Source organism: Adiantum capillus-veneris, chromosome 26 (assembly GCF_014529385.1).
Source record: "Adiantum capillus-veneris isolate H3 chromosome 26, ASM1452938v2, whole genome shotgun sequence".
Classification (NCBI taxonomy): Eukaryota; Viridiplantae; Streptophyta; class Polypodiopsida; order Polypodiales; family Pteridaceae; genus Adiantum; species Adiantum capillus-veneris.
Genome location: NC_140956.1, coordinates 137,863,625 through 137,878,166, shown reverse-complemented (window position 1 = coordinate 137,878,166; position 14,542 = coordinate 137,863,625). Strand labels below are relative to the sequence as shown.

General features: G+C 41.1%; 1 pseudogene; it reads right to left on the bottom strand.

Annotated features, from left to right (window-relative positions):
• Positions 1-14,542, bottom strand: part of LOC147424263 (uncharacterized) — a 96,026-nt pseudogene extending 81,484 nt beyond the window's left edge.

Genomic DNA, 14,542 nt, shown 5'->3' with positions numbered 1-14,542 from the left:
CAAAGAGACAATCACGGAGATACAAGATTATCGATAGTCAATGCTACTCAAGCCCCAAGCGTTCTCGAGAGTCCTATAAAGCCAGTTATTGTGGTTCCAAAGAGTGACACATCCATCCTAGACGGCGACATTGTCAAGGGAATGCAAGAATTGAAGTTAAAGATTGCAAGGCTAGAAGAAAAGGGGTAACCATCAAGCCAATCTATAGGGCAAAGACCTCAAAACAGAGAAGGATTTGTAAATAGATCCATATGGTGTGATAGTACTGACCATGGAAGGAGGGATTGTGAAAGTTTCAAAGATTCTTTGACAAAGGAGCTTGTTTTCTTTAAAAATAGCAAGATTCACTTAAGTGAAACAGGTAAACTCTTGGGAACAAACTTTGGCAAAGGCGGGATGAAGAAGCTAGTTGAGGGCATGGTTATTATCCATGCCATTTCAATGGTTGAGGCATCCACCTATGGGCTAAAGGTGGAGCCTATTAAGAAGAAGGGATCATTCAAGGTTGGAGAAGAGGAATCTTATGGGATTGGAGAGCTATGGCCATGTGCAATAGAATCTTCTATGAAGGGTAAAATGACTAAAGAGGTTTTGTATGAAGCTGGAGATTGTATGCGGCTAGAAACAGGTCGGAATGACCCTATGGACTCTTTGTCAGTGCATGCATACATTGCCAAATGTCAAGAAAATGAGGCCATTGTTGAAGAGAAACGTAGGCGCAAGAATGGGGATGAAGGGCCTTCAAAGCGGGCTACGAGGAGTGGAGGTAGAAATGACTCAATGCCTCCTAGATCACCTTCCTCGCAGCAGATGCCTGTCCCCGAAGTGCCTATGCAAGAAGAGTCTAAAGAAAAGAAGAAGGATGCAATGAAAGCTAAAGCAAAGGGTCCGCCCTACAAACTCCAATCTAATGTAGAGGCAGCAACATATCTCAAAAAGGTTTTGGAAGAGAGGATTTTGAACAATAAGGTGGAATTTACCTTGGGTGAGGTCCTTGGAATAGCAAAGAGGGAATTCCATGAAGAGATAATTGATATCAACAAGAGGAGGCATCAGTCTCTTACTGAATCTATCCATGTACAAGGTGAAGAAGAGAGTTTAAATGCACAGGGAGTACAGGTCTATGGCAAGCAAGGTGATGAAACTATTGTTGGATGCTACAAGTCTAGGGGAGGAGTAAAACGGGTTCACTTCTTCGATGATGAAGATGAAGTCGAGACCACTCACAAGAGCTACTACAGAGTCATTGGGCAAGAGCAACTACTGAGACATTGGTAAAAGTGGGAGACTTAGAAGAGCCATACATTGCGTTGACAGATCATGGGTCACAGATTAACCTTATGTCAAAGAGTCTTTATCAAAAAGGAAAATGGCCAATTCATATAAATCATGGAAGGATGATTTGTGCAGGAAACAACTCATTAGGGGAATTGATGAAGCTTGTCCAAATGTAAAGGTGACTATAGGGGATGTGAAAAATTACCAAAATTTCTTTGTATAGGAGATGTCTACATACCCTCTTATCCTTGGGTAGCCATACATCACTACTACTCGCATGGTAACCAAGGTGATGGCTGATGGGTTAGCTTATGCTAGGATAAGGAGCAGGGATGGGAAGCTTGTAGTACATTTTCTTACTATTTGAGTGGACCATGAAAGGAACCGTGAAAGTCTTAGAGAGCAATCCTTGCCAAAGACAAAAAAATAATTCAAGGCCTACAGGGATATGAGGAGTTTTGGCCATGTACCATTGTAGAGCGGGATTGCAGAGGTACAAGAAGGGAAAGGTTCTCGCATGATGTATATGCAAAGGAGATGTTTTCTAGAAGCTTTGTAGGATTAACAGACTATAAATCTATCACATTTACAAAGTGTGAGGACTTAAAGCGGGGTGAATGACAACATGTAAATAGTATACAAAGAGGTTTGAAGATGAATGGTTTTCTAGAAGATGATGAATGCATTACAAGTGTGTTTGATGAGTGTTCGTTTGTGGATACTATGCAAGACTTGGAGTCTTTAGTGGATAGCAATTTGCGTGTTCAAAATGAGGTTGTGAAAGTTTGGTCAATAGAAATGTATAAATTCATTGAGGATTTCAAAAATGCTCAAGGTATTGATGTGCGAGTGGATACTAAGTATAAGTCTGTGGCAAAGAAAGTGAAACCAGTGGCACTACCTCTACCAAAAGATTGCACAAATAAGATGGCTTGGACACAAGTTCACACAAGATTCTTTGAAGGAGTTAAAGGTTGGTTGCGAGGACAATTTGAAAAAAGCTGAAAAGATATGCTTTGAAGACATGCTTGCCAAACACGAAAAAACTTTTGCATTTGAGCCTCATGAGATGTGGTGTGTTGATCCATCCATTGTTGCTCCTATGGTGATCTTCACTATCCCTCATGTACCTTGGAACTTGTGGCCTATTCCAGTTCCAAAGGTTCATTTGTCAAAACTCATTGAGTTGCTTAATAAAAAGATCAAGATGGGTATTTTGGAGCCTTCTTGTGCTCCATATTCAAACAGGTGGTTCACAATAATTGTTCTTTACGATTTATCCAGGATATGTATCCCGTCAACAAGGTTACAAATAGAAATGTGGGTATAGGGCCAATTGTAGATGAATTTGCAAAGGCATTTGCAGGAAGGGCAATATATTCTATGGGATATTTGTACTCAGGGTATGATCAGGTCCAACTAGTAATGGAAAGCAGGGACCTCACTACCATGAGGATATCTTTGGGCTTGGTCAGGATGTGCACCGTACCTCAGGGAGCAACTAATTCAGTTGCACATATGATGAATGGTATGAACAAAGTCCTACATGAATTCATACCTCAAACTACAATGCCTTTCTTTGATGATGTGCCAATCAAAGGATGTGATGTAAGTGATATAGATGTGGCTCTGGACTCGAGGGGGTGTCGCAAGTATGTGGCAAACCATATCAATGATTTTGATAATATCTTATCAAGATTGGAAGAGGTGAACCTTATCTTGTCTGGCCAAAAGTCAATGTTTGGTGTGATGAAGTTCTTATTGTAGGACATATGTGTGGGCCATATGGTAGAAGGCCTTGTCTTGCAAATATTGATGTAATTTAGACAATGAAAGAGAAATGTAAAAATGTCACTGAGGTTTGAAGGTTCTTGGGTGCATGCGTGTTTTATGTTATCTGGATACCGCATTATGCTCATGTGGCAGAACCTTTGTATCAACTTTTGAGAAAGAACAAAAGTTTCAATGGGAAGAAATGCATACCCATGCCATGAGAAAATTAAAGAAGTTGCTGCTTATGTCTCCAACTTTGAGGAAAGTAAACTATGAATGTGAAAGATATGTAATTGTGACAGTGGATACTAGCCCCACAGGAATTGGATGGGATTGGGCAAGATGATGATAATGGTTCCAACTAGCAAGGGAAAGCAGGGACCTTACTACCATGCGGACACCTTTGGGCCTGGTAAGGATGTGCATTTTACCTTAGGGAGTAACTAATTCATTTGCACATATGATGAATGGTATGAACAAAGTTCTACGTGACTTCATACCTCAAACTACAATGCCTTTCCTTGATGATGTGACAATCAAAGTATGTGATGTAAGAGATGTAGATGTGGCTCTGCACTCAAGGGGGTGCTGCAAGTATGTGGTAAACCATAGCAGTGATTGTGATAATACATTGTCAAGGTTGGAAGAGGTGAACCTTACCTTGTGTGGCCAAAAGTCAGTGTTTGGTGTGAATGAAGTTCTTGTTGTGGGAAACATGTTCGGGCCATATGGTAGAAGGCCTTGTCCTACAAAGATTGATGTAATTCAAAGAATGAAAGAGACATGTATTAATGTAACTGAGGTTCGAAGGTTCTTGGATGCATGTGTGTTCTACGTTATCTGGATTCCACATTATGCGCATGTGGCAGAACCTTTGTATCAACTTTTAAGAAAGAACCAAAAGTTTCAATGGGAAGAAATGCATACACATGCCATGAGGAAATTAAAGAAGTTGTTGCTTATGTCTCCAACTTTGAGGAAAGCAAACTATGAATGTGGAAGATATGTAATTGTGACAGTGGATACTAGCCCCACAGGAATTGGATGGGCGATTGGGCAAGATAATGATAATGGCAAGCGATTTGTAGTGAGATTTGGAGAAAAAGTCCTAAGTGCTCGTCAACGCAACTATGCACAGGTAAAAAGAGAGTTATGGGGAGTAGTCACAACTTTAAAATGTGACAAAGAGTATTTGATAGGAGAAAATGTAATAGTGGAGACTGATTGTCTACCCCTTCTTGGAATGATCACAAGTTGCTCAACTCCCAACATTGCTATGTTGAGATGGATTGCCTACATAAAGTCCTTGAATCCAGAATTTAAGCATATTACAGGGAAAGATAATCCAATTGCAGATATGCCTTCAAGAGCAAGGTATGAAAACGAAGAAGACATGGTTGTCGAGGGCGATGATGTAGGCACACAGTTCTATAATATCTCTCATGCGAAGGGTGATCATGTTTGCCTGTCAAATGCACTTGAGTCACTTACAAAGGACCTATATCAAGGTGACTGGTTGCTCATTGGACGCTATCTGAGCACTTTGACAAGACAAGAAGGGTGGACTAATCAAGAGTGCAAAAGAATACGGAGAAAGGCCTATGGATACTTTTTGAAAGATGGGTACTTATGGAAGCGGCCGAAACAAAGAAATGGAATGCTATTGAGAATTGTGAATGATAAGGATGCTCAAAATGAGCTTATGAAAAAGTTTCATGAGTCTATATGCTAGACATAGAGGTGTATAGGACACCTTTACTAAAATGAAAGAGAGGTATTGGTGGAAAGGTGTGTATAAATATGTATCTCATTTTGTGGATTCTTGTAAAATCTGTCGAATGTATTCAAATTTACGTCATCGTGATGGGTTGCACCCTACTTACCCACTGGCCATGCATTATAAGTGGGTAGTAGATTTGGTTACAATGCCATTGGGTTTATGGCAAATGAAATACATAGTGCTCTGTGCGCTCCTTGCCGCACTGTCGAAGCAAGGGCCTTGCCTAACACTGTGTGCGAGCCATAGACGGCTCCAAGCACACAACTAGCTTAACTAGTAAGCTCAAAAGAGGGCAATGGTGTGTCACTCACCGCTCTATGCTCCTGCCGTGGAGGATTCCTCGCCGCGAAGAAGAAGGAGATGCCACTACATCGCGCTCAACCACTTCACCGCCGTCGTGCCGCCGCAATGATCGATCACGCTCTCTCTCTCTCTCTCTCTCTCTCTCTCTCTCTCTCTCTCTCTCTCTCTCACACACACACACACACACACACACACACACACACACACACACACACACACACAAGGAGGTGAAGAAGAAGAAGATGGAGATGGAAATGGAGCAAGAGCACTCTTCTATTGCACAAATGAGAGAATGAGTGAATTTTAGGTTTAGTTGGCTTTTATATGAGCTCACCCCATTCACACTTGGGCGCCCATGATTAGCCAACTAATCCCTTGAATGTCCCAGTTAGAGTGCGCCTCTCATCGGCGATCACTCTTACCCTTTTCCTATTGGACCGACAAACCCGGTACCTGACTCTACCAAATAAATAATACAATGTCCACCGTAGGTTACAACGTCCGTCTCGTAGGTGATAGGGTGTCCGTGAGCCGTGAGGGTTAACATGCCCCCCTTCCTGATGTAGATTCCGTCCTCGGAAGCTATTGAGTTGAAGCTCGTTGGTCAAGGTGGAAGAGCGTTTGAGATGAATGTCCTTAGCCTTCATTAGTCACTGCAAAATCAAACAACATTGCACAGTAATTGCATTTTCATAAGTGATTAAAAAGCATATGCAATTTTAGGCAGACAATTGATTGGTAACAGAATTTTAAACAATTTGTCAGCAATAAGCATTAAATTGCAATGTAATCAAATGCATAAACATATGTAAAGGTAAAAAATTAAACAAGTCTGGGGTCGCTAATTTAACGATCGAAAGGCACTAGAGATCGACTATTAATACCATGGGTAAGCTTCTTAATTTTCTCTGGTCAATTAAGTTGTTTAATCGCGAGAGCCAAGTCTTTCATGTTCGAGGGCTGACTAGAGGCTATACCTAGAGGACCTTGTAGTTAAGCTACGATAAAAGGAATTTCTCATGAAATCATCGCCTGACTGATTACCTTTTCTTTGACCCCCCAAAGTGTTTTCACAGTGATTCAATTTGATGTGTGTGTTTATTTTGTATGCCTTGGGTTTTTTGCTTTTCAAGGAAAAGCGCCCACACTGGGAACCTCTAGGGCTCTAGTACCATAGGCAATACATGTGAGTGAAGTACCAAATCAAGCTGAGATTTCTCTTCCAGCTTAAGATTTTACAGTGTGGCACTTTGATTTTTTGTTTGTTCATTTTCAACATTTTAATTTTGTAACTTTGGGGGGTCATATAACACTGATACACCTCCCCAGGCTCATCACACTAGTAAACTCCCTTTATAATCCTTAAGCGAAAGGTCAATAGGGTCAAGCCCACTAGAAATCCCTAGTACATTTCACACAATGCTGCCTAAATCGGATTAAGAACCTAAGTAACCATTCATTATTAGGAAGGAATTCCCCATGGTATTAAGAGAAGATCTCTAACACCTAAGTTGGTCAAACTAGCTTAGTCAGACTGGTTGATTTTTAAACCTAGACAAGTGATTATGACAAAAAATTACATTGAATTAAATGTTTTTTACTAAGAAAATGTGTTGGATATTATCCTACCAATCACACTTAAAGCAGACAATCATAGATGCAAAAAAGATAAGGGGCAATGCTAATGGACAAGAAACACCTGTTTGTGTCGATGGTCGCGCTTGATTTGAAGAGTGAGTCGAGATAAAGATTCCATGAAGGTCCAAATCCTATCAATAGAAACACGCTCCTGTACACACTAGAAAACAAAAGGAATACCTCCAGGAGACACATTAGTTGGAAAAGGTACCAACACTTATTGAACACAACAAAAAACATAAGGAACCCTAACCTAATTATTTGCACTCGCCCTAGAGAGTCAAGGGAATAGGATATTGTAGAGGTTGGGGGGAAACCCTAAGGCTAAACCCCTATCCTCGTCGTCGAGATAAACAAAGTCATCATCCATGAGAACATATGTGCCATCCGTGTAGTCCTGTAAATTTTTTTCTTCATCATAGGTGCCCATGTTTACTAAGAAGGTCACTAGAGGCCTATAGTCATCTTGGTCAAAAGGGTAGGCTTGTGCAATGGGAGAAACGCTCTCTACTAAGTATGGATCAGACATGGTCAAGAGACGTACTAGCCATTCTAACTCCTCAAAATTCCTCTCACATGCTAGCGTACCTATCAAATCCCATTCACATGCAAGCACTGGAAAGACCATGTGAAATATTTGTGAAAAGTAACGAGGGTACCTCTCACCCAAGGCAGGAGTGGATGACTCTAGCGTACTAGCCATATCTGTACATGCAAATAGATGATGGTTAGAGTGCAAATATTACAAGGGTCGTGTTCTTGTGCATAATTTGTTTTTATGATTTTGTGTTATGGCTCTTGCTCTTTTACTTTTTTATCTTGTTTTTGTGAGTATAAGGCTTTATATATACATTCCCTAAGATTGGAGATTAAGGGGTCAGGGGAAAAGGTTGAGAGGAAAGTGAGTGAGTGATGATTGTCAGCAAACACTCCCCCCTTCCTTGGGTAGATCATACCGTTTGAAATGAGCTCGTCACCCTTTGAAACCAATTGTTCCAGTTGGTAGTAGGTGAGGATTTTTGCCAGTAGTTTTCTATTACCCTAGGTGCCTCGTCAAGTTGCAAGGGTGGTAAGGTACTCTCCCAGGATCGAACTTGAAGTGGTTCATCAGGTGATTCTTGAACACTGGGAGGTGTGGATTCTTTTGTAGCTTCATGGAGGTCCACTACTATAGATGGAGGCTGTGTAGAAGCTTTTACCTCTATGGATGTATTACATGAGGAGCTAGAAGCTTCATGGAACTCCCCCCTTCCTGAGCTAGGTGGAATAAATTGGTTTTGCTTGGAGCCCAAACTAGCTCTGGACTAGGTGTGTAGCATTTTGTGATCTTTCCCTTCCCACGGTCTGCCATTGGCTTTAGCGTTACCTGTTTGACTCATATGGGTTTGTTGTCGATAGGGAAGGACACATTTTACGTTTAGGTACCCAGATTTGTTGATTTTCATCATAGTAGCCTTGGGCTTCTAATAGTCGTTTTGGAATCCATCGTGATTTGGTCTTGACCCTCCTAGAGCACGCTCTTGGTTTTCCAGGGAAATTTTTTCTTGGAATGGATGGGAGGGTTGAGGTAGTTGGAAGTAAGGCCTTGGGGACCCATTGATATGTACTCTTAGGTCATGCAAGTTGAGTACTTGCAATATTACTGCTTACTGCAACTACAAGTGTTGAAGTGCTAGGTTCATGGGTAGCCGGTGAGTGGCATAAAATGGTAACCATCTTTTTGCAACATTTGTCAGCCTACTCAACGTCCTCTTCCTCATATGTGTATATATTTTTCTACGCTATTAAGTTATCTAGAGTAAATTCCCCCTCTTCGTTTAACCTTTGTGGCGACACATACATTATACTCTTCCCAAAAATGTCACCTTAGTCATATATTTATATTACCACCCTTTTCTTTTTTGCTTTGTAAATAGAATAAGCATACAATAACCAACTATATACCCCAAAATTTCTTACCTCTTGTGAATTAGTAGTAGAAAAATAATATATCCATCTTCCACCCCATATAGATAAATTCCCATGGAAATCAACTCTCCACTTGTCTTTACCAAAGATTATGGTCCCTCTCTACAAGTCTTCTATGCCCCCTACATAGGTGGCCCAATATCTCTTAAGAATATACATATAGTTTCTCTCCTTTCAAAAAGACTCCAATTGTATATTCTTTTCACAAGCAAATAATATTGGGCCCTCCTCTATTTGTTTAAGCATCATAGCCTTTTGAAAAAGCATGATTCCCCTTGGATGCATACAAGCAAAGGGCCCATACAAGAAGACTTGGAAGCAAAAGGTTCCCTAGCCTAGTGTGGACCTTCCAAACCGAATTCCTTGGTGCATGGGCGTGAAGAATAGTCCAAATTCATATCAAACATGTTGAGAAGGTGTATTTTGCCTTTTGAAGCATGTCACTCCGAGCTACAGGTAAAAAGTTATGGTCAAAATAGTGTAAATCTGTCAGATTCGCAGCAAAAGGGAACTGTAAATCAAGTAAATCAAGAGGGTGAGATCTTATTTTTCCCCTACTCATCTTCTAGAAGAGCAATGAGTGTTCAAGGTCACTTGCATGTGATGGGACCAACCTAAAGATGCTTTCTAAATGCCAAGACAGACAAGTTGAGATACCCCGCAGGAGCCACCCGTAGGGCCTCATGGTGGGGCCCACCTACATTATGCACCCCTATGGAGCCTTCACGGTCTAAAATGATATTTTTGGTGAATAAATAGTCCCTTTTATGTCCAATATTCAATGAGTGGTCAAAGGACACTTAATTAGGTCTAATCACTTACTCTAATTAAGTGTAGCATAATCCCACTCCTACACAACTATAAATAGCCCCCCTTGGAGAGACTCAAGGACACACACCTATATTTTCAACTTCATGTTGTTTCTTGATCAATAGTAGAGAAAACCCCAACTCTCCCTCTTTCACATCCTCCCTCCTAACCCTCCTCTTTGGAGGAAGTGCAACTCTATTCTCCACTCTTTCCATTCTACAATCTCTTACTCCATCAACCCAATAATCATTTGTAGCACCTCAATAACTTGTAAATACATCATGATCTCTCTCATGGTTATGTTAATGATCATGAAATCATCTTCAAAACTTTCAAGTGTCGCACAATTCGTGATGGTTAGCCAGCGTCTGTCCTCCCCTTAAAAGGTGTGCGAGAAATCAAGTAAGTGTTCTATTCTCAATTTACCATTGGTTTGTTTCTCCACACTTATTCAATTGGTCTAAAGAAATTTCTCACTCCAACTCTCTTTTGCTTCATTACATATGCATGTGGCTACCTCTCATGGTGATTTTATTTGTGTCACGGCATTGCATAGATGGAGATGAGCTCTCTATGCAAAGTGTGTTAGTTTGATGTAAGTGATTCTCTTGTGTGTTTGAGAGGCAAGTCTTGTGCGCATGATTTTTTTGATGAGTGCTTGAGAGAGGAAGAGTTTGGATGTATTATGGGTATTCTTATGGGGAGAAGGTGAATGCTATTCCACAAATTGCATATTTCATTTTGATGCATGGCATTGGGTTGCATAATCGTTGATGGTGTTCAAGTGTCCAAAGTGTATATAGAGTAAGGGGGTTTTCAAAGTGTGTTGCTTGAGTGGGTGAGTGAAAGTGTTATTTTGATTGGTTTCCTTCTCCACTCCCAAAAGGAGGTGGTGCCCCAAGTAGTGTGCGTACCTCTTTACGAACATTTTGTGAGGGTAGGCCCATTGGTTTGGGTTTAGAGGCCCCATTTCAAAAAGCTCTCCCTCACCGGCAAGGACGAGTTAACCACCTTGGCTTGTGAATGTTGGCTATCCTTCAACTTTGCTAGAGTTTGCAACGTAGGTGACTTTGCTTGAATGATAGGGGTAAGAGTCGGTGGTCGTGTCGTGACACTACCAGTATCCCAATCAATAGTGCATTTGGTTGCCAACATCCATGTGCTTCCCAGGTTTACGTTGCCTTCCATAGCTCCCGCGGGCATGACTAGAAACCTCTGCACTATGCTTCCATTGTTATAGACAACAGGGGTCTGAAGGACTCCAAGAATAGCAGTTTTCTTTTTATTAATGCCCTTGACTTGCATCGTGCTCGGGGATAGGGTCGGTTTCCCTAATTGACACCAAACTCCATAGGATAACAAATTGTGTTTAGCTCTCGTATCTAATAAGGCATTGTATAGTACTTTCCCATAGGGGCTATTTAGCTCAATTGGGTATCGTAGGGGTGGCTCAGATTCTAATGAGTCGTCATCTGTGTCCTCGAAAAATGCTTGTGTGATTCCCAGATTAGCCTCTTGTTGGCGTCTAAGATGTTGTTGTCGTTCTCGAGCCTCAACTCTTGCTTGGATTTTTTTTAGCTCTGCTTGTTCCTTGGCAGCCTTCTTTTGATGGATGGCTTGCAACTCTTCCTGGCTTAGAGGATCATAATATCTTTTGAATTTACTCCCATTAAGGAATCCAATGGTTTCAACTCCATCTAAAGTCTCCACACGAATGGTACCTTGCGGGGTAATTTCACACACTCGATATGGTCCCTATTTCAATTTCTTCTTTTCATTACGTACCCCGTAAATAAGAACTTTATCACCAACCTTGATGTCTTTATCCTTTAAATGGATATCAAACCACTTCTTTCTCCTATCCTTCTCCACTAGAGCATTTCGCACAGCTAATTGCCTCTCTTCATCTAGCCTTTCCAGGATATATAATCGCTCAACTAAGGGGTTACCATCCCAACCTTCTTGAGAAGCTACTCGAAGACTAGGAATGACAAACTCCCATGGCATAACTGCTTCTTGGCCATACACCATCTTAAACGGTGTGCAATTAATAGCAACTTTGTACGCAGTACGATAAGCCCATAAAGCTGATGTAAGCTTTAGGTCCCAATCAGTGTGATGAGCCTCAACTGTCTTTGTCAAAATGGAGATGAGAGTTTTGTTGGTACTCTCAGCTTGGCCATTTTCTTGGGGATAATAGGGTGTAGACTTGTGGTGAGATACCATGAAGTTTGATGTGAGTTCTTTTATTACTTCATTTATAAAATGAGTTCCATTGTCACTCACAAGTTCAAAGGGGCATCCAAAACGTGTGATAATGTTCTCAAAGAGGAACTTAGCTGTTGTTTTTGCATCTGCCTTTCATGTTGCTTTTGCTTCAGCCCATTTGGTTACATAGTCGGTAGCCACAATGATATATCGTGATTGCGTGTTACGTGCAGCCGGACTAATCGGTCCTACAAAGTCTAAGCCCCACTTTTCAAATGGTTGGGTTACCTTGATGGGATGTAGAGGCATCCTATCCCTTCTTTGTGGCTTGTTGAAGCGTTGGCATTCATCACATCCCTTTGCAAAAAGTGATGCATCCTTAAACAGAGTGGGCCACCAATAGCCTGACTGTAAGATCTTTCGGGGAGTCAACTTTCCTGAAAAGTGACCACCAGCTACGCCCATGTGTGCCTCTTGTAGAATATATAAATACTCATCCTCGCGGGCACAACGTCTAAGAACATCATCTTTTCCTCTCTTATAGAGAGTTCCAGCCAGTAAGCAATAGGGTTCACATTCCTTGATTAATTTTCGAGCTATATCTTTTCGCAGCTCTTTGGGTGGAAAACCATTAACTAAGAAGTTAACAATCTTTTCACTCCATTCAGGAATTGTCTCAACAATGAACAAAGGAGTATCAGGCAATTCATCATCAACCCCCGTAGGAGCTTCGCCATTAGGGATACGAGATAAATGATCCGCCATGACATGTTTCCTCCCAGGCCTCACAACAACGGTGAAGTCAAACTCAAGAAGAATTAACAACCATCGTGTAATTCGACCTGTGGAACACGATTTGTTTACCAAATATAGCAATGCTTGATGATCAACATAAAACACAAACTTGGTAGCAAGAAGGTAATAGCGAAATTTCTTTACTGCGTAAATCATAGCTAGACCTTCACGCTCTGTAGTAGTGTAGTTCATCTCGGCATCATTTAATTGGCGACTTGCAAAGCTAATAGGGTAGTCCAGTTTATGTTCTCCTGGTTGAGTTAGAACACACCCAATAGCAAAATTTGATGCATCAATATGCACATGAAAAGGTACATTCCAATCAGGTGTTCGCAGGATTGGAGCACTTGCTAGGGCCTTCTTTAATAACTCATAAGATTGATGACATTCTTCTGTCCAATGAAACTCGATAAGAAGCTTGTACAATGGACGAGCTATTTCGGCAAAGTTTAAAATAAACCTTCGATAATAGCCAACATGGCCCATAAATCTTTGAACTCCTTTATAGTTAGTAGGTGGTGGCAAATCGGCAATGGCTTTAATCTTACTCTCATCTGTGGATATCCCGTTCTTGGACACTATATGCCCTAGAATGACTCCATGCTTAACCCAAAATTGGCATTTGAAAGGGTTCAATTAGATGCGATAAAATCTGCACCTTTCAAATATTTTTCGTAGATATAACAAATGCTTCTCCCAAGAAGAATAAACACAAAGGTCGTCTAGGAAAGCTTCACAAAACTCCCTTAGAAATTCTTTAAACGCAGTGTTTATTAATCGTTGGAATGTAGCAGGGGCATTTGTTAAGCCAAAAGCCATAACACGAAATGCAAACACTTCAAACTCTGTGATAAAAGCAGTTTTAGCTTGGTCCTCTAATGCAATTGTGATTTGATTGTAACCAGAGTACCCATCTAAAAAGCTATAAGCTTCCTTGCCCGCAACTCTTTCAAGCACATGTTCTGAATATGGCAAGGGATAATGATCTCTCCTAGTAGCTGCATTAACTTTCTTGAGGTCCACGCACACTCTTAGTTTCCCATTCTTTTTTGGCACAATGACTATTGGAGAAACCCATTCTGAGTGCTCAATAGGGTATATGAATCCACATTGGATAAGTTTTTCAATCTCCTCTTGTACAATTTTGGCGTACTTAGGATTCATTGGATAGGGTCGTTGCTGGACGGGTTTAGCAGTGTTGATCATGGGAATTGTATGTTGCACCACAGAAGGTGGAACGCCCTTCATGTCATGATATGTCCAAGCAAAGATATCCTTGTATTCCTTGAGGAGCTCCTTAAGTACAACCTCTTCAGTTTCGGTAAGGTCTTGAGCAATAAAGACTGGTTTAGACTCCTCACCTGGTTCTGCTAATTCTATCTCTTTAACTACCACTGGACCATCATAGACTCCACTGCTTCCATTGGTAGGTATTCGTTGGGCTTTGGCATACACAACCTTTCGCTCCCCCGTGGTATAATATTTAAAATGTTGAGGAGCCGTATGTAATTCAACAGGCTTTTGTCCTGGCAAAGACCTTTCTTTTAGTTCTGCCTCCTTTTGTTGTTGTGCTAACTCTCGGTTTTGACGTCTTCTTATAGTTCGACTCAATTTCGGCTCTGTAACCTACAATTGAGCGAGGTCAATGGGTCGCAGGCTGCACCACATGACACTCTAGAGATGTTCACCCCAATTGTCTACTAGCTTTCGATGAGCATCACATGCCCCTAGATAGCTAAGCCATTCTGCAGTAGATCTTTCCTTGTTTATCCTAGCTCTCACATTTGCTCGATATCGTCGTCTCTTATATGACCTTTGTTTCTTGTTAAGGTTTTGATTTTGGTAAATGTTTGAACTTGAGTCGTCTGATAGGTCTTCGCTTGTATCTTCTTTACTCTCATATAAATTACCATAGATGGTCGTACTAGGCCTTGAGTGTTCAGTTTCTATACTTGGCTCACTCGATGTTTCCTCAGGTTCCGAATCCAT